This window comes from Dermacentor variabilis, chromosome 9 (genome assembly GCF_050947875.1).
Source record: "Dermacentor variabilis isolate Ectoservices chromosome 9, ASM5094787v1, whole genome shotgun sequence".
NCBI lineage: Eukaryota > Metazoa > Arthropoda > Arachnida > Ixodida > Ixodidae > Dermacentor > Dermacentor variabilis.
Window position 1 is genome coordinate 50,484,144 of NC_134576.1, and position 21,134 is coordinate 50,505,277.

At 44.3% G+C, this 21,134-nt stretch overlaps 1 long non-coding RNA gene across 4 annotated transcripts; it reads right to left on the bottom strand.

Moving 5' to 3' along the window:
- Nucleotides 1–3,609: 3,609 nt before the first annotated feature.
- Nucleotides 3,610–20,870, bottom strand: LOC142592668 (uncharacterized). Of its 4 annotated transcripts, XR_012830770.1 has the most exons (4): nt 19,462–20,870; nt 15,986–16,077; nt 8,982–11,340; nt 3,610–7,825 (listed from the first exon to the last, which is right to left on the bottom strand). It is a non-coding gene; the product is annotated as an uncharacterized LOC142592668 (long non-coding RNA). The 4 variants fall into 4 exon arrangements; XR_012830767.1 differs by having other exon boundaries at nt 3,610–11,340; XR_012830769.1 differs by having other exon boundaries at nt 3,610–11,340; nt 20,486–20,869.
- Nucleotides 20,871–21,134: the final 264 nt, after the last annotated feature.

The window sequence follows — 21,134 nt, forward strand, 5'->3', positions numbered from 1 at the left end:
TTATTTAAGACAAGTTCTTCTGCTCCTCCTTGTGTTGTCCATCCATCGTTTGCAAGTCTGTCTGTTACACGCCCCATGCCAAATCAGTGTGTACCTCAAGGCTCCCAAGTGAAGAAAGAACTTCGAACCTTACTCGACCTATTTGTCCTTTGTACGTACAAACTGCAACACTGTTAGTATGAACAAACGATCGGCGCGCTTTTTTGTTATTACAGCAAAAATGCTTACCTCTAGCACCCATTTGAACCAGCCACATATGTGCTCTCGTAGGGGGGAGGGGCGAAGTATCTGGGTTACCTAACAGATGTAACTATTCTTTCATCAAAAATCACCCCAATATTTATACGACAATTGGCCACTAAGACGACTCTATCATTGCTCCAAGTTTTTTACTTCATAATTCTGTAGTTCACAGTGAAGTTGTAAAAGTTGTGGAATTCCCGTCTGCTGTCACTAGATGGCCTATTTTTTTAGCATATTTTCTTGGCTTTAGCTACAAATAAAGCTGATGTTCACTTATATTGCCTTTCTGCTTAAGTATATCTCTTGCCAAGGACCATGCGTGAGGGGAGGAGGGTGTTGGGAACGAATGAAAAAAAAAAAACAGTGCGAATTGCCCTAGTAGCGGACTCCGGATTAATTTTGACACTGTGATGTTTAACGTGTCCCAAAATCTAACTGCATGTGCGTTTTCTATTTCGCCCCCATCGAAATGCGGCTGCCGCTGTTGGGATCAAATCCACGGCTTCTAGCAATGCCATAGCCGCAAAACAACCGCGGCGGGCACAGAAGTGTTGATTTGACGGTCGACCCAGCGGTGCACTTTAATTAATGCGGCTCTGCTTCTGCATGCCCTGCATAGTTTGTCCACTTGACATTTGCATAGTGTTTATTTTTCAGAAATAGTAACAACGTACTGTACCGTACCTTGAACTTGAGCTTATCCAGTTTCCCCACAACCGCGGTCGTAGTAGGGTTTGCTTGCCTTCTCACGTCACCTCCCTTCCCTCCCCCCTCCCTTATATGGGAACTGCTTCTTCTAATCCCTCCTCCCTACAGTTATATCTACGTCTCCTCTGGACTCTCACCTTAGTAGAAAAGGAAGCGCTGCAGTTTCTGCAATGCTTCCGAGGGGAGTCACAGATAATTACAGCTGTCAAGAGACTAATGTGGCGACAGCCCGGGGGCTCCAGAGGGCATTATGCACATTCGAAGCAGTGGAGTGAAAATGAGTTGCTAGCGTCGCCTTTCCTCCAAGTTGTAAGAGGGCGTCAGTCCTGTCCACTCCGTTTCTTCCCGTCTGTATTTCCGCTCAACGACTACACATGATGCACCAACTGGCCCAACAGTCTATGCTTCTTTCCTCTCCGACTAGCTCCTGTCATGTATGCACACGCTGTGACCTTCCCACCCCCCTTTCGCCTCGACACGGCGTGCCTGAGAGCAGCAGCAACAGTGGGAAAGTCGAAGGAAGAGGCAAGGAACGCTTCGCTTTAAAATGGCGATAGCGAAGAGAGCGCGAGGAAAGCGAAGAGCAGCATGAGACGTGCCCCGCGACGGCGACTCGCTACGAGATGGCGCCATAGTAGTGTGCGCCGTCACACAGTCACCGATGATGTCATTACTAAGGCATGTGACGAGCACGTCTACCGATACCATATATAGAAACAAAGTGCGTGCACCACTTCGTGTGCGCCGCTAGAGTGCGCTCTGCGAGAGCCACGCATTCCCATGTTCCCGCTCTCTTTCTGGACAGTGAGCAACGCAAATGGTGCAATTCAAAACACCGAAAGAGCTGTGCTCAAATTTTGCATTAGGGAGTATCGTAATCGTCAGTGAATTTTCTTTCCGTTTCCGGTTCAGTTCCAGTCCAATACCCTGCTATCGAGTCGTATTCCCACAAAGCCACCAGGACTGTTTTAGGGCTTCTTCCAAGATTAAGATAGAAACTGTAAGCAACGTTACTAGATTAGGTAATCTAGTAGCATTGACTGTAAGAGAAGACAAAGTGAACCGAAAAAGCATAGTTTCTTGCCTCGCTACGACAGTTTCGCTATACTAGAGGCTTAATTGTGCTTCTGGATGAGAATCCATCCGAGTCAATGACAGATTGCAGACCATCACTTACGTTGAGCACGCCTCTTCACACTGCACCACCCATTGATATAGTATAAGGCCTATCACATCGACATGGAGATGTCCGGTTCCTGTTTCTGCAACAGTGAGCCAATGGACTCCGACGACTACACTGTCGTAAAGAAGTAGAACTGCCAGAAGACAACCAAAGACACGAGTGAGCAGGGCCCCAACGGACCACGTACTCTGACTTACAGGATTGCTTTTGTGCCTCTCGACATCTCTAAGAATTTCAATTCTGTACACAGGCAGATTCTCAACACCTACTTTAATAACATGGCTCCAAAAGGAATTAACAAAGTGCGTTTCAACACCAAGAAAAGCAGTCACAGTGGAAGTAGCGACATAGGCTGTCCTAGAAATATTTTAAACTGTGCGCATACCAGGACATATAGAAGTCGCATAGTTTATTGTGCACAGTGGTTGCACTAGGGCAGGCATTATTTCTGGTGTCACGATTTACATCAGCGACGAAGAGTTACAAAGGTTCCTGTCTTCAACAGTGAAGGTTATCCATTTTCATTGCTTCGGTCACTCAATGAGATTGAAGCTTCTTTTCGAGGGAGACACCTACCTGATCATGTCAAGGTAGGCTACTTGAGATACCCGGTGCATCCTTATGTGCCCCGACTACTTTAATGTCACAAGTGCCAAAGCTAGGCCATGTCAGTGCTGTCTGCACAGGCAGACGGCATGTTCCCGCTGTGCCATGACATATCTTCATGCAAAGCAAAAGAAATGAAGTGCTCAAATCGCAACGCACCCCATGAGGCCAATTCCAAGGATTGTCCTAAACAGAAAAAGTAGATTAAAATACCAAACCAAATGAGCAAGACAAGTATGTCCCACAAAGAGGTGGCAGTATCAGTGCCACACCAGAGGAGATGATTGCGTTGATGTGGACAAGTCATAAGTCCAAATGAGAGCTTCCTGACTTCAATTCCATAGGTCCAGCCTAAGGTAGTTGAATTGGCATTGATAGATCTCTCCAAACCATTGCTTCAAGTGAGCCGTGCAAGCTTGGAATCAAATGTATGGCCACGCTTGCTGCCACGCACACGGGCCTTAGACTGTCAACATGAGCAAGTCCAGTGCACTGGAAAATTGCCTTCAGATTCTGTCATCAAAGCCACGCTGTGACAAATAATCGACACTGCAGCTGCTACTGTCTAGTTTAAATACGGCAGTGGCGCTGATAGCGTCAAAACTTATGAAACCTGTAGACAGTCTCCTAGCTACTCTGTAGTAACCTCTACTTCTGCCCACGAAGATGACTGTGCTCTGCTGTGAAATATGCATGTACGTGTTACATATAAGCTGTATGCTGTACAACCCTTATCGTGTTCACCATAGTAGCAGGCTAGATGCACTTCACTCAGGCCGACCTCTCCCCCATCGAGCCATTAAAAATTATCTCTTGACTGTAACGTCTGCATCTCCTAGGGACTTTAAATCAGTCACACAAGTCGTGGCAACAGTAATTTCTTACTTTATTGTAACGAAACAGCATCAACAATATATCACTGAAAGAACACAGGAGGGAGCACTGGCTAATCAGATTACTGTTTTACTCCCTATTCGCAAGCACAGAAAACTATTCAAAACCAGGACAAGCCAAGCCTCCTCCTCTTCTAAAATAAAAAGCTTTCATTAGCTCGGAAACAGACAACAGGAGCCCAGCTGGTTACTTATTTGCCATGAGAATGCAAAAGATCTTCACGAGTTGCTTAAAATGATAGCAACCAATGCAATTCGGTTATGCAAAATAATTGAAAAGAAATAATTAAAAAGGGGGCACAAGCATAACAATTCCAAAAGCACAAGGCTCAATACACTGGTGTACTGCACTACGGCAACTGCCGTTCTTAATGTCCCTTTTTTTTTTCTTTTTGCTGCCACTATTTCATGGTTGCTAAATTACACAACATTTACAATCGCTGCCACCACTGAAGTAACACAAATATTTCTCCGTACACTTATGCAAGAATCTAAGACATCAAAGTCAATATGTGCCATTGCTATATCTGTATATACGACTAGAGGAACTTCCATCAAAAATATACAGCATGTGAAGTGGACTATAGAGACATGTTGATAAATACCTGCAAGGTCAATTCTCTGCTGAACGTGTTAGTTTAGCTTAGCCTATTGCCCATGTCACGAGCACTGTCACAGTAGGCACTGCAACGCACAGAAGCTAGTTTGAATTTGAAGGCATACGTGAGTGTTGCCATGCGTACTGACTAGCACTTGACTGTCATGTCTTTTAGTGAAGCCAAAGTTCACTAAGACTGCCTGCCTATTTGTGTTTTGTATGGCAGCGTCTGGTGGCATTCGGTGCAACCTACTGCAGACATCAGACCTCTTAGTCCCCGTGCTCTAAAAAATGTCAAGCTTGTCTACGAGCAGAACTGTCATACACTCGGTTTATTCACTGGGGCGTCACTGCACTTGTCCATATATTTTCAGCAGCTGTCGGTCAGGTCAGTCTTACAGCAAGGCAAGGCCATATCTGGACCTCATCTGTGTTTTCATGAGCATGATAATAGCGAGTCACAATTGTAATTAGCACACAACATCCAAAATGGAAGCATGACAGTGAATGAGAACTTCCATCTCTGAGATGACATGGCACTCTGTTACAGTCTTATAGGCCATCGTGTGAATGCAGACTTGTTACAGTCTTTAGGCTCATCTGAATTTTGATCCACGAATTTGCATTGGTTACATTCTATGACAAAACGGCTATGCATATCCACACACGCATGCTGCTGATTTAGCTCTGAGGTGCATCTGTGTTGATGCTGTCTCTGCTAACCATGTGTCAACTTTCATCCTTGAAGGCAAGTTCACCCACCTCACCAGCTTTCCAACCTGACTTCAGTTTGCATAAATCTGCACAAAATGAGAGTTTGATCTATTTCTTGAATTCACACATGAAGAACTGCTAAGGAACTGTACAATCCTGCCACTAAAGTGGTGCCGCACTTTCTGGCATAAGCTATCATGGTGTGCCAAAAAGTGCACCGCACGTCACGAGTTCATTACAAAAGTTAATGAACGCATCACTCATGGATTTCTGTCTTAGAATAAGCTTGTAACTGCACCATGACCTGCTGCTTAAAATGAAAACACAGTAACTCTGTGAAATGCTATATTATATAGCATCTTTGTGAATTTCTATGCCCAGCGAATCTTTGTGAGAACCACGCATTCTTGCAACCCAATCACCAATTCATGTACATTAAACTTAACTGGCAGCCTTCTCTAGTCTTATTCTCATATGTTTCTACAGTTGCACATCATTACCCCAAATCACAAAAGTGGGAAGTTGTTTCATGGACTAGCATGTTAACAGAGCCTTAACAAACAAGTTACTTGAGCTGGGCAATAAAGGAACTACTGATTATTGCCAGAGGCAGTTTGCGAAATTGCGTTAGCTATCTGCTGCCATTTTAACATCCCTGAACATGCGTTGAATGTGTCAATATTAGAAAGTGAATAAAAAGCCCAAAATGACCTGGCTTCTTTAGCACTTTATGCCATTACATCTTTGGGAAGAATGTCTCCGCACCCATTAGTCATCAGAAAGCCCACTTCACCGTACATCCAACAATGGGCTGAAAATAAAACTTGCATCATTGCAGCACATGACAACTCGCAGGATATATATTACTACACGGCAGCCTGCGACGGGACATAAATATGTAAACAGCATAATCCGGCCCAGTTGCCAGAGGAGTTTAGGACAACGAACAATGACTTTAAACCAAAGCAGAACGTTTAGGTGATGCAGCATGCTCATTTTTAGAGCAACTGTGATGCAATGCATTCAATGCGAAAAGCAAAGGCAACACAATGTGGACTGACCCTACTGCCTGCTTTCTCCATCTTTTGCCTCGCAGTTAGTGATGCCACAAGAACCACACTACAGTCACTGCCAGTGATATACAGGCTGCAGTCAAATGAGGCTATCAACTTCAGCAGTGGAGACAGTGTCCTGGTATGATACCTTCTTGCATCAAACAAAAAATGCAGCAGTGTGCAGTCATTCACTGGGAGCCCTCTACTGCCATGACGCCCAAAATATTTCAGAACACAGCCACGTGGATCTTGCTCAACGTGTCTATGTCTTCCTGCCTTCGCGGTGAAACTTGAACATGGAAACATTGACCACTGTGTCCATATACAAGCCAAAGTGAATAGTTTCTCACTGCTGAACAGTGAGTTTTTTAATGTTACGATGAATATATCTTGCAAGAGCAACAGCCCTCGATTTGCCATTACTATGAACACTGTGGCCCATGACTCCACCTGATCTTATAGGGGGCTGTGAGAACAATCCGGAAGCTTCTTTTTTATATTCTCTTTCACTTGGACCAACTATTTGCAACTCATGCGTTGCAGCAGCAGGTGCCTCCTACACTACGTGCCCCAACTTGCTCAGTTGGCATGCTTCAAGCAACCATTGTATACACCTGTCCAGCAATTGGCAGAGCAGTTGTACCGATACTGCTGTGGTTACACAATTATAAAAGGAAGGAATTGGGAGCCAAATGACATCAAAGACTGTGCCCGAAATTAACAGCACTACTTGATACAAGAACATCCAAACTGTATTCACAGCACTGCTGCCATTTGAGATATGCCCAATCTTGATACTGTTGCTCAAAAGCAAGTTCCTGTTGTGCCTTTGCTTTTGTATTATGCCTTGATCTACTTCCTGCCATATTCAAGAATGCATCTTAACTTGAAGCCCAAGCTAGACTTGACCTAAATGATGCCTATAGTGAATGAGCCGAAGGAAACGCAATGAGTGTCTTGGACATGTCAATGCCAGATGTTTAGATCAATTCAAGCATGGGCTTCAAGTTAAGATGCACTTCTGAATACGAAAGTTATACCCTGGAGATGCTGCCCTCATTTTATTTTTTTCAGATATAAAGTTTGCTTCTCATGAACCAAAGCTTTTTTTGATGCAAAGATTTCTATGGACAAAAGGATCATTTTACCTTTAGCTTCTTGGTCAAGTTCATGGCCCAGCTACGAGCAACTAAACGTCAGCTGAAAGATGTTGCCAGCAGATATCATGGTGCCACAATTCACAAGACAATTTTGATGGTGTTTCATTTCTGGCTGACGGCTGCGAAACGCCTTCACAGCATGTGGTAACGCTGCATGTGAGTCTGCAAGTATTCCTTCCGGGTGAACGACCTTGGGCAGGCCGCACAATGGAACGGGCCCCCGGTCGTATGCTGGCGCATGTGGACGGTCAGGTTAGACTTCTGCCGGAAGGCGCGCGAGCAGACCGTGCACTTAAATGGCTTTTCACCCGTGTGTACGCGCATGTGGGCCGCCAGGTGACCCTCTCTGTTCAGCTCGCGGAAGCAGATGGGACATGTAAACCTCTTTTCAGGCCTGCCGGGACACTTGTGCTTATCCAAGAGCACTGCGCTAAAATACGTGCGGAGGCAAACAAAGCATTTGTGTTGCCCAGGCAAGGACAGGGCATTGCAGTCTGCTGCATCTACAGCGCCCTCGATGTACTCGTCACTGCAGGACTGAGTGGAATCGTCAAGTGCATCCAGAGTGTCTTCGTCGGGGACGATGACCAATGGCACCTGCGGCGGCTCTGCCTTGCAATGCGCTATTTCAGTTGATCCCTGGGAGGAAGCTCTAGAAGAGAAAACTGGAAAGAATAAACAGGGTGTGTTAGTCTCGCTGCCACCAAAGTGAAGGCGTCAATATACCGTTCACTTCTAAACACCGAGCTCAGCTTACCCGGGATAAAGCCTTGCTTACAAAGTACATTTGAAAAAAAATCTTTGTGCTAGTACAGACAGCTACGTACGCAACCATAATTGCACTGCAGATTGCCTATGGTTCATAGCGCAACAGCATGCAAAGAAACTATGAGCTGGTGAATTTCTATGTATGAAGACAACTATGCTATAGTGAAGTTTCTGGATGCATTATGAATGATCAAGTGAACGTTCCTAATGCAAATAGGGCAGCTGCACCATCATGGTAGCGTCAGTTTTAGTTGTGCATAATACCTAACCATAGAGCATAATTTAAGATGGACTGGCGGCTCCCAGCACGACTGAGCCTGTCGGTGCCAGAAGCCAGTAGTCTTTAAATGCAATAAATTTGCACAAATATTTTTAGTCCTATGATGTCACCATTTACAAGATGGTTGCCTGGCTAGCACGGTTGAAAATACAGGTAGCGGTACTGTGGACAGTTAACACCTACAACAAAAGTAGAATCGCGACAAAAACAAAAACACTTCAGGGTTTATGACAATGTAACAAAAGACAAAAGAGAATAATGCACTACCAAGTTGCCAGGCATTATGAAAAGATAACATGGTTTAGTGATTGTTATTCAGCAGAAGAAAAAAAGCAAAAGTCAAGACATTTGGCCATCGCAACCATGTCAAGTATGGAATATGGACTTTTACTTAAAAGTCTGGAGTTCCCCACTAAATTGAGGCCGGTTGGCAACCCAAATTGTGACCCAAGAAGTCACAGTGCTCTTAAGCCAAGAGGTTTCACAGGTCACAATCAGGAATATAATTCGAGAGTTTCAGAAATCATTAAATAGTAAAAATAATGCATAAGTTCTTTATTTTGCACGAACCTGCACGAACACAACTGCCACTCCAGAGTGGGCCACTTCATAACATTGACAAGCACAGAATAACCTTTCTACATTGCCCTTTGTTGCTTACTATTACCTCGACACTTTAACACACATGTACTGCTCGGTAATGAGGCCTTGTCAACAAGTGGGAAAGAAATGGCGAGAGTACGCACATGTTAAGTATGACACAAAACATGCACCTGAATAGTTCTTTCACGCAAAAATGCAACAGTATCTGCCACTGATCCCTGATAAACACAATCTAAACAACGACAAAGAAATCCCCTTGACGGCTTTGCAGGAAATACGGATGCATCCGGGTGCACTGAAGAGCTTCAATACGCAGATTGTCAGCAGAAACCTGGAAAGAAGTTTGACATGATTTATAAAGTAGACTTGTATACAAGCCAAAACTGAGTGATCAAATCACCAATGCCTTTCACTCAATCAAAAGTATCACAGTATGAGATATTTCAAGCGACCAACGAAGGCACAAAAAGGGATATCTTAAGCTGGAGCCAATGTTTCAATCTGTCTTTGAAGTCTCCTTACTGAAACATTGGCCACAACCTGATATTATTCTCCTCCTATACCTAGGGATTTAATCCCTCTTATTGTCTTCTGCCCAATATCATGCAGCCAAATGTACATGAGTGAGAGAACGCATTTACACTGAAAGGGAGAGACACCAGCCTCAGCTACTGCACACTGGCCTGCTACTTTACACTGGGAGAGGGGAGTAAATAGAGTCGTGGACGATGAAGTACTAATGCAAATTTTCTGACGCCACTTTGTTTTAGAAACTGAATTCCAGCCAAGTGCTGGAAGAAATCAAATAGCAAAATTATCTGTACTGACACCAGTGCCTGGTTCAACTCAGGTCAAGGATTTTCCAGATATACCTGACCAAATTTAATTCTTGGGTTTTTACACCTCAAAGCCACAATCTGATTAAAGAGCGAGGCTGCCGATGGGGGGCACCTAAATGATTTTGACAACCTGCAGTTCTTTAATGCACACCAAAGCTCACAGCACAGGTGCTTTAGCAGTTTGCCCTCATCGAAATGCGACCACTGTAGATATTGTGCTTGGCATCAACACATCGTGGTCACTGAGTCACAAATGTCAAGGTACAGAACAGTATTCCCAGAAACGATGTATTTATTCGATTATAAGGCGAGGATTCCCACCTCCCATTCCTAGTTGGGGGACTCAAGAAAGTAACTTAAGCATGCACACTAATATAGGGTGACGTGGAATAAATAGGCAGCAGGTTATTGAGACTCGGTGGGGACTGCCCGAAATACCAAATAATCGGTCACCCCTAGACGCGCTGCTGCAAAGCCACACCATAAGGTGAAATTCAAGCTGCTGTGAAGTCACACATCGAACAGAAATTCGCATAAACCTCCTCCCCCCTGCCTTTACTGTTAAATTTTTCGAATTCTCGGTGTAGGTTATACGCAAGAAATACAGTACCGCCTCACCTGCCAAGGTTTATTAGTTGCTACAATGTCCGCTGCCGTGTAAATATGATATGCTGTAAAATCTGGATCGCTGAAAATGTGGCGCTGGGTCTATCAGCCTCACATATGAGGCAAGGGGTGACTTTAAGGCTACAAGTCTGAATAAAAACCTCGCCTTATACTTCAATAAATACACAACTGCAAGAAAATAGAGCAATGTCAATAAAACATGAAAGAAAAATGGAAAAAAAATAAACACAAATGACACTGCTACACCTATGAGAAGTAAAGAAAAAAAGGGGGTCAATTTTTTTTTTGGTGACAGTCATATTAACACTTATAATGCCTGCACCAGGATGCTCTAGACCACCAAAGCAATTTCAGGCAAATTTTCTTGGAAAAAAAAGGTACAAATCAGGATAGGGCAAATATGTTATCATTCATTGTGAGCTACCACTTTCGCTTTAATATCTCCCTGAGATAGGCCAAAAATAGCTGTTCTCGATGGGAGATGATACGTTTTCGACCTGTTCCCTGTACCATAAGTGCCGCTGAGATAGATGCTGCCGCTATTGAAAGCACTACTGCATTCACCAGAGGGGATGAGCGTGTGCCTGACGACCTAGCAACTTTGAATTATCCGGCGAAGGCTAACTTTAGGATGGAAATAACGAAAGTTTGTACCACACAAATGTAAGGGTGACTGCCAGGACCTTTGGTCAGGATCAGATTAAACAAGAAATCTAGTTAATCAGCATCAACTTAACGAAAGTCCAATGTGTTTTGAAAAACATGTGCCGTAACAACTACGCACCCGGTATATATGGTTAATTGGTTTCTGTTATGCAAATATTTTCGTAAACGCCTGACCATCTTTTTTGAAAGGCAAATATGACACAAGTTCTTTTAATAGTATGGGTTGTTTCTCTCTATTACCCCTTATTATTATAGAAAGAGTTTCGCGTAATGTTCTTCCCGCTTTCTCTCATCCCGGGTGCCCCCATGTGCTGTCCAAAGGATACTTCCATCCAGTGAGCAGCATGGCATGCCTAGTTGAGCTTCGCTGCCCACGTTGCCCTCAGTGATCAAGTACCTGCATAGAGATGGGCACCTTATGCACCAATCATTTCACAAATTGCACAGATAGCAAAGCCAACTTCAATAATTGCACCTCAGCAGTTCTCTTTACCCTCTCCACCTTGTAGTGCTGTAGAGAGCTCACTTTATCAATATTCTACGTAGAGGATAACTAGTGCTTCCTTCCAACACTAAATTAGGAAGAGTCTGGTGCACAGAATGCGCAGCAGAATAAGCCACAATGAAATTGTAGGGCTCATAAAGTACCCAGATAGAAGATATATCGGCACAAATCAAAACTAAAAAGCAAGTAATGTTTAAGGAAATAACTGATTGTTCTGGTACTGAGCTGGCTCCTTGTGATGAGCGAAAGTGCCCGCACATTGAGTGCAGTGGTGATTTGCAAAAATTCAATTGTGCAGTTTTAAGGTCTTCTAACTGGTTTGGCTCTTGTTCGCTCTCCTCTGTGGAATGCCACAGTGGATGCGGGTTGCGATCATCAGAATGGTTATGAACATCAAGGCCCAGCTTATGGTAACATACTGGTGGCGGGCCATGTCAGTGGCTTGGATTGGTATGGATTCAGGCATCATGCACTCTTCGTTCATGGTAAGTTGTGCCTCGAAATGAGTGGAACACTCACTGACCTACACAAATGCATGAACATTAACTCTTTGAGGGTCAATTTAAAATGAGACTGCCTAGGGCTTAATTCTTTTATTGCAGATTTAAAGTCTTCGGAAATTATTGCAATTATTTTAGAGTGAGCATAAAGTTAGAAAAAAAGATTTCCACAGAGAAACATGCATTGTTCATTCATCAATACAGATGGGCTTGCAATACCTATAAGAACAAAAATGTAGATACACTGAACTAGATATATACAGTTGAAACTTGATTTGACAAAATGATGAGCATGCTTGAATTACTTCGTTAAATCGAGGGAAGTTCGGAGAATCAAGTGAGGAATTTTTCGGTCCTTCGAAATAAAAAATCGTAACGTAGCCACGCCCAAAAGGTACTGCGGCATTGTATTTGCTGCTCTCCCATGCCTGTGCATGTAAAAAGCCTATGAGGGAGGCCAAATATCGCCGCCCCTAGCACCATCTGGTATGTAAGAACGTTAGCGACTGCCGAATCCATTGTGCCGTCCATGGGCGAGGCGTGCAGCCTCGTCAAAATAAAGCTAGGGTTGTGACTAGGGCGCCTAGGTGCTTTAACCCAATTCACCCCCACCGTCGGCGTCCGAGACGCACCGTCAGAGACGGTGTGCACAGGTGGCTCAATGGGTGACTTAGGTTCGAAGGACAAAGACGCTGCAGTAACGAACGAACAAAAACTTGTATTTAAAGATAAAATTACAAAGTTCGGTTACAAGATTGCATAGTTTCAACAGTACATCGGTTGCAAATAGTTACACTGGTTTGGATCACATAGGCCGACCCCATTTCGGCAGAGTCGATGGTGCTTAGCACCGAAGCCAGGTCCAGAACTCCGATCGGAGTGCTGCGGCCGCATTTTGTAGATGCAACGCTCAGCCCAAAATCGTTGCTGGCGAATTACCGCCGGGTTGTGTCCCAACTGGACAATCCGTTCATCAATCACTGCGTTCAGCAGAACTTGCGTGCATGATTGGCCAGTTGAACAACCATCAATCAAAGAACATCCTTTTTAGTACAGTTCACAGTGTATAATCCTCACCCAAAATACACAATATATAACAAAGGGGTGAGGGTCAGGCCAGCTGTACACGTCGCAAGTTCTGAGAAACAGCACGCGAGCACAGCCGGTGTAACAAGCGCTGATCAACAAAACACATGCGCAAAACCCAAAAGCCAGGAAACGTCGGGACCATGTTGTCAGTGCTCGAACACATGCGCGACACGACCCGATTCCGAGAAACCGAAGGCCATGCGGCACCATAAACAAGGACTTGTTTGGCTTGCAAACTGTCCCAGAGGTGCACGGGATAATTGTCCACCCACCAACGTCGGCCCCATGTCCGGGCCGTAAGCCGAAGAAAACGTTCCTTTGGCACCTCGGAACCGAGACAAAACCGTAGGCTCTTGTGCGTTTCTATGAATCCATACACCGGTCAGCGCGTGGTGCAAACCCATAAAAAGTAATGAGGCTGGAGAGCCCGCTTGATGCCGCGCGATCCCCGTTGCCCGCGTCCAAACCCGAATCATGCATACTCCAAGGTCACCCACCAGAGCACCGCGGAAGTCAGACGCGCACGACTAGTAGGGCGCCTGACGCTCATTCGGGGAACCTCAAGCTGTGAATGAGTTCATACCCGCCAGCCGGCCGCGTGCAAGGAAAACGCCTGCGGGGATTCCGAGGAAGTGCACCGCGACGGGGGTCCAAAGCTCCCTTTTCACTGTGATGCGCAACCGCTACTGTGGCACTGGGGGTCCTCTACGCTCCCCGAACTCTGCGGCAGCCATGGGTGCCGGCAGCGTGGTTACTTTGCATGCCTGCAATGCCCCACTCTGTGTCAACCATTGACAGCCATTACTCAAGTGTGCAAACAATCTCGTCGAGACGGATGGCCCCTGCCCAGATGGCGCGCGCCGTCTTTTTGGGTTTGTTTTGCAGCCGCCCGTAGCGGGGCTTACAGCATTAGAGCGCAAGCTCAAAGGAAATCTTGTCTGCATCAAAGTTAGAAAGAAATCACAGATTTTTTTCACTCATTTATTTTTGAAAAAGCTTCGTTAAATTGGGTTTAATGCAAGCTAGTTTCGTTAATTTGGGTTGATGACAACATTGAACCTTATGGGTACTTGCTGGGGAAAGGAAATTTCTTCATTACATCAGGAACTGCCTAACTAAAATGATATTGCGCAACAAAAAACGACACGGACATAAGACGACACAACAAGTGCAAAATCGGGTTTTGTTAGATCTTAGTTTTAACTGTATTCTGATTCGGCACTTGGACAGTAGTCTGCATCGGAGGAATCGCCGCTCGATTCAGTTGCAGCAGAGCAACCGGCACGCATGGCCGTAGCATCACTGAACTGTGTATGTGAGCGCACACAAAAGAACTCGATGGTTGTGCACCCGTAGAGAAACCAAATGAGACTAACCAAAACTAACCGCCACATGGCCACACATATAAATCAGTCTCTAAAACACCAGCATAAGAAAGCCATGGACGGAAAATTGAGACTACAGAGCAGAAAAAGAGATAGTCTTTGTATCCACACAAGGTGGCAGCACTTGTTGAGCAACAAAAAGTTGAAAACTTGGTGCATTTTTCAAACATACACATGGTGCCATAAATATACGGCATTGACCATTTGGGACTTGTTCGTGGTGCCACATATTTACGTCTTTGACCCCCCGAAGGGTTAGACAAACCCTTAGTGACTGGTCTTGATCATAAAGAGGCTAGAGAAACCAGAATTATTTTCAATTCCTGATATCTAAATTGCAGGAAGCACCTGAATTAGCAATGTTTTACGAGAGCATACCACGGATTCATCGTTAGAAAGCGCTGTATAGACAGCAAAGACTGCAATGAACCAAGCTTGTCAACACCCGTACCAATGCTATAAGAAGCGTCAGGCAGCCTCTTGAAACAAGCTAAAAATGCTGCAGCCTGGCAACTCATGCTGGTGGGGACTCAGTGCCAAACACGCGACACCTGCACATGCCTTTGTGATTGCTTTTATTGCTTATGCAGTGCTCGCCAGCCTCAGCTTCTGCCAGTCACCTAATTTTACCTAGAAATGAAATAGCCCCAAATTTGAATACAACAAATTAGTTTAGGATACTTCTCTGGTATCCATCTATGTCCAGATCTAAATTTTTGCTTTCTTGCCAACTTGGGTCGCTCGGTATGTGCCGCTCTTCAGTGAACGTCTGATAGCTGATGCATTTCTAGCGTCCTCCCTGTCCCGTTCTATTTAACACTCTGATTTCTTTCTGTTTCTTCCAAAGCGGGGGAGATGTATCAGCTATCAGAAATCCAACTACCTAGCCCAGCTTTCTGCCATGAGCTCAGTGAACCTCGTTGTTGCCAACTTGGGTCACTGGGCATGAGCAGATCTTCAGTGAACATCTTTGATGCCAACATGGGTCACTGGATTCGTCAGTGTATGTCTTCATAACGACGATCAAACATATCATTACCAATTGCACACTCATCATTAGATGGATTGTTACTTGCGTTGCCAAGCATCTCCAAAGTATGGGTGTGCTGAATATTTTTTTTCTCTCAGTCTTTCATTGCCATTTAGGAGCACTGTTGAGGTCAGGTTTCTGCACGATATAAATTTACGCTGTTTTCTTGTAACTGTTCTTAGGTTGTATGAACTAACATAAACCATCAACCATTATTATTTTTGCCCTGAAGTTGAACGAGAAGCGAACTGTTTTTTGTAGGACTGGAACAAAAAATGGAATGAGAAGGTTTCGGTTCGAAGCTTTGCTGATGGTGACAGTTTGCTGCGTTCATCTTAAAAGTTCATTCAAAAGGTAGTTCTGCATGCTAAGCTAGAGGCTATGGGGACTTTCCATGACTTTGGAGGATTTAGGAGACATGGACACTAACGGAAAGAATCAGTTTGAGAAGTTGAAGTCGAATAGAATGTGCAATTTGATTTCCTGAATGCGGTACAGCTGAGTCTTTCACTGCAGACTGCTTTTCAGCTTACCTCAGAAGAAGTTAAATTGGCATACGGTGACCGCAGACTGCAATCATGGCCGGTCAACACCGCACAGTCAAGTGGTGAAGCCCAGCATCAACCTAAGTAGAAGATATGAAAGAGACGATCTGAGCCAACCAGGCCTGAACGGTCCCAGAACTGGCGTCTTTCAAGCAATGTTTCTTGGAAACACCCTTTTCAGTTTAGCTATTAAGCACTGGCATGCATCGGTATTCACGTAAATGTAGCCCCAAGGAGGTGAAGATAAGGACCTGGAAAACTACGAGATCATGTGGGCGTTATTTTACAATGAAGGATGCAGACATTGCACATAAAGGTCGCTTAACTGCTAAGCACTGCCGGCACTGAAGTTACAATAGACATTTAAAAATTGCCACAGAAAAAGCTCAATCAGCCTTTCTTCGAAGGGACTGCAAGTAACAACACTGAATCAATCTGGACTGGTAAAGCATTAGAACAAAATCATATTTTCTTTAGTGCACCCGAAGAGAGGCTGATTACGTGTGGGGAAATAGGGGCTGAACTTTCTTCAATTCCACACAGACACTGCAGTGCTGGTATACCAGTATGACATCTGAAATTTCAAAGTATCTCTTCGAACTGGGCATGCCATAGAGCATGAAGAGTCCACAATACTTGCTATGTTGAATTTTTGGGTCATTTATAATGCAACAAAATGCTCCTTTATTGATTGATAATTCCTTAAACCTGAATGGACACTGTTAAAACACATGACACCACAGGAAGCTAACCTGTGAAGTAACAGGTGGTGACGCTTTCCCCTTGCCTTTCATTTTTGCTTCCTGTCTGGCTTACTCAAGCTTCATCTAACAATAGGAGTAACATTTTTTGTCGAAGTGTAATATGGCAACACAGCTTCACTTAATGTTATTCTTTGGTATAACTTCAAGTCAATTGAACCCTAAGACAAAATCATCACTGCTCTATTTGGTAAAACATCAGTGGTGGTTAGAAAACATGGCTGATTTCAGAAGAAATGTGCCATATATGATTGGGGATCTTTCCTGGCTAGAAACTACAAAACAGTGAGTATTTGGGTCACTACAGTGCTTACATGCATTACATGTTTGTTTTGTCCACAATAAACTTGAAAAGCTTGACACTTGCAGCAATGGCACTCACAAAATGCCAATTTCATTGCTACGGCAAAGGCTCTGTTTCGCCATACCATATATGCTATGCTTCACTACAGCGGTGAAAGATGGTGCCATCATTTCAATGCAGTGATATCAAAATTTTTTTTAGTGCTGCTGCAGAGGATGCATATTCCAGATTTATTGTGAATGAAACTGGCAAGCAGTGCATGTGAACATGGTAATAAACTGAACCAGCTGTAAAGCACTACCTCAGCATCAAAATTAAGTGAAAAAATATATATATATATATATATATATATACCCCAGTGGTTTAAGTCAAGTGTATCACACAGCCTTAAGTGGAAAGCAGGCTCAATTGACAAGCTATGTTTCCTGTGCTTTGTGAAGCTGTTCCAGCTATGCACACACATTAAGGGTGTTAAAGAAAATAAAAATAGACTCAAGGTTGTAATAACAGCAACACAAAACTGTTTGTGGAGGGAGCTGTGGGGGTAGTGAAAAAAATGGGCTAGAGGACGTGCTGCATTAAAACAGGTATGCAAATCAGCCAGGACACTGCAAAATCTGCAAGAACATTTCAATACCTGAAGAAATTAAGGTACAAGGGACGTTCAGAAAGTAAGTTTCGTCATTTTTTTTAAACAAAAAGATGGTACACCAGGTGAAGCAAAGAATTGCCATAACAAGAATTCACACCTGCTGCTGGTTCAGCGACAGAAGTAGCGTCAACAGTGGAGGAATGACGCATGTGCAAAGCGCCAAAGAAGAGAAAGTAGCAGCAGACCGGCATGCCCGAGGTTATTCGAGTACAAATCCCGATGGCAGACAGATGTACGCTGACAACATGGTCGCCAGCGGAAATGCATGCTGTTATCCGGTATGAATGGGCACTTGTTCTTTGCACTGAAAGCTGCACTCTCGGGACTTCACTTCCAAAACAATGCCGAGTTGGAGCAGGCTGTGCGATCATTTCTTGCATCACAGGGCACCCAGTTTTACCCGAGTGGTTTATTCAAACCGACTGCTGGCTACAACAAATGTCTCAATGTCAGTGGCGACTATGTGGAAAAATAGTGCAAGGTGTATAGTTCATGATGCCATGGTGTATTTTTTCTTTGGCAATAAAGCCTCCGTCTTAAAATAAATGACGAAATTTACTCTCAGAATGTCCCTCATATTTGGAAAATATTAAAGAATTTATTTCTGGGGTTCTATGAGCCAAAAGCAGTATATTATTATGAGGCATGCTGTAGTGGGAGACTCTGGATTCATTTTGGCCACTTAAGTACTCAGCATTTTTGCCCCCAATAAAATGCAGCTGCCACAGCCAGGATCGAACTTGCAACCTCAGCAGAGCCAAAGGTGTTTTGGAAGAAGCAAGGGACACCGTTGAATGAGCCTCTAGTCACTTTTTATCAGGCAGAGGAATAACCATTTGATCAGTGATACAGTCGCCAACTTGAAGTGTGAGAACAGATCGGTAGAGCATTTTTGCAATAATCTTTCTTCTGTCATAAATAGTCTGCCATTTTTTGTTTTAAATGCTTTCTGACACTGTCTTTTCATCGGCACGTGTACAAACCAGAAAGATTTTTCACTTTTTAAGTACACTATCACATAACAATATCAGTTTCTATTTGAGTCATAGTGTTGTCATCTGTCTGGCTGCTTTACTCAATTGCCAAACTAACTGGCTCGATATGGCTTGCCCAGTGCAACAATACCTTGATTTGGGCAAGTTGGCTCACCTTGACAGTTTTCGTCAAAGCATGCTAAATACAAAGGAACACATATGACAGGACTGGTGCTACTTCCAACTGGCGTTTATTATTAACGGTCATCTACTTATGCTCCGGGTGCATGATGTACCTGATGCACAGAGAATAAATAGATGACCGTTTGTAATAAATGCCAGTTGGAAGTAGCGCCAGTACTGTCGCATGTGTTCCTTCGTCTTTAGCGCGATTTTATGAAAATTGTCCAGTGCCTTGCAATGAGCCAAGCTGTCACTCTATCTCACACTTCCTCTCACTTCTTGTGGGCAAGATGTTGCAAAGAGGAGGCAACTACTGTGGCATCCCTCACCTACTAGTGGCAACAGGGGTTTCAGCAACATGTCTCTTCCGTTATATGACAAGGAGCTTGCATTCTTGGATGCTATGCTATGAAAAGTTTTTTTTCGATGCTGACCTTTTCAATCTATCACACAAATGTAATGTATGTGCAACTCCTCAGTTATAGAAAAGTCTGTGCTATGAAATAAAACTTCAGCTGGAAGTGACACTTTGTTTGGCTTTCACCTTTTTACGTACGCTTTATCCTGATTGCAGACATATGTATTTGCACCCTTCACGCTGCCATTGTATGCAACAGCGTATGTGGCCTTGGGTATGTAAATATCCTTGGCCAATCCCTAAGAATGGGCATGTGCCACACGTCAGGTACCTGAACAGACAAGAACAGGAGGCAAGAAGTGATGAAGCTAGCATCAGAAGCAGCTGCGTGTGGAAAAAGAAGTGAACAGAATGGGGTCACAGCGTACACTGAGTGAGGAGCATTTAGCTACACAGAAGTGAAGAAGTTGGCACCAGAAGCAGCCGGGTGTGAGGAAGTGAAAAAAATCAAACCAGAGCGTGAACTCTGCAAGTAGTGTCGAGCTATCACAGAAGTGAAGACTTATCAGTAAATATGAAAGAAAGCTTAGTTTACAACTTATTTCCACATAAGTGCGAAATCTGACAACACTTTTTGTTTTTGTACGTCCACCTATATTCTGGGACAGTATTTAAGATTGCACGGTACTTTCTGTCTCAAAGCGAAGCCGGCCGGCGTTTTCCTTTGCTTCTCTATGGATCAAAAACCGTTTAACTGGCAGGCCTCCAGAGGAAATAGGGAGGCAACGCAGATTTCGCAGCACAAAGCAATTGCTACAACAGCTGACGCAGGAAGAAATGCTCTATGTTCCGCACACTGGAGTAAGCCTGCGCCGTCACTGAACTTGCGGCGCACATTTCTTGATGCTTGATTTTTCGCGGCCAATGCGAAACCTAACTACATGATGCGTTAGAAGAGACTACAGTGAATTGTACTTCACGTATATATCATCAACCCCAGGAAACAGATGACGTTCATTTTTCTGTGCCGCTCTTTGAAACTTCAGCGTATAGCTCTAGACTACGCGGCTGTGACCATTTCGCTCGAGTGAGAACAGCTGGGAGTACTCGCGCTGAAGTTATTTGGTTGTACGTGTTGAAGCGAAACGCGCTATTCCGCCACACGAACGCACGAAATGGACGCGCACGACCCGTGCACAAGCGTCGATTCCTGTGAAACACCGCGCGCGCAGATATTCCGTCCAGCGATGTCGTACGTCGGAGCTCTTGACCGCGAAGACCTACGGTGCGTTGCCCTTCGTCATCAATGCGTATGCAGCAGTCGCAGGTCGCCGCGAATCCACGGAGTCAGCGATACTGATTTAGCACGGTTTGGCGTGCAGAGCACCAAGTCCGTGGCGAGGCATTTTCTTGAACAGCACATGAAAGAGCAGCTCTGTACGCATTCAACGCGGAAGCTAAGTCGGAGAGCAGTCGTTGAACACTGACGCTACTCGACCACTAAAGCGCTCGGTATTACTGAGATAAGCGACCACCTTTCAAAGATTAGCAAAAGCTTCAGCGTGCGTTGTGTCGCAAGATAGCAAGATGCGTTGTTGATGTAACACGGCGGTCGCCATTGCTCCATGCTATCAGCGATAGCACTGCCGGCAACGCTACAGGCGGTTTCTAACAAACCGTGCAGTGTGTCAGAACATATCAATTGAACCGATTTTTTTTTTTGAATTTCGTTGCACTTAAAAGAAAACTTTAAAGTCTACCCGCTGTTGTAAATAGAGTTTTGAATGTACACATCACGTATTCAACTCACAAGTACAAATGAAATTGACAACCTACACACACGACCTCAGATTCGTGCAAGCAAACAAAATAAACGTTTTTTGGAGACTGCTAAGGAGCACACCC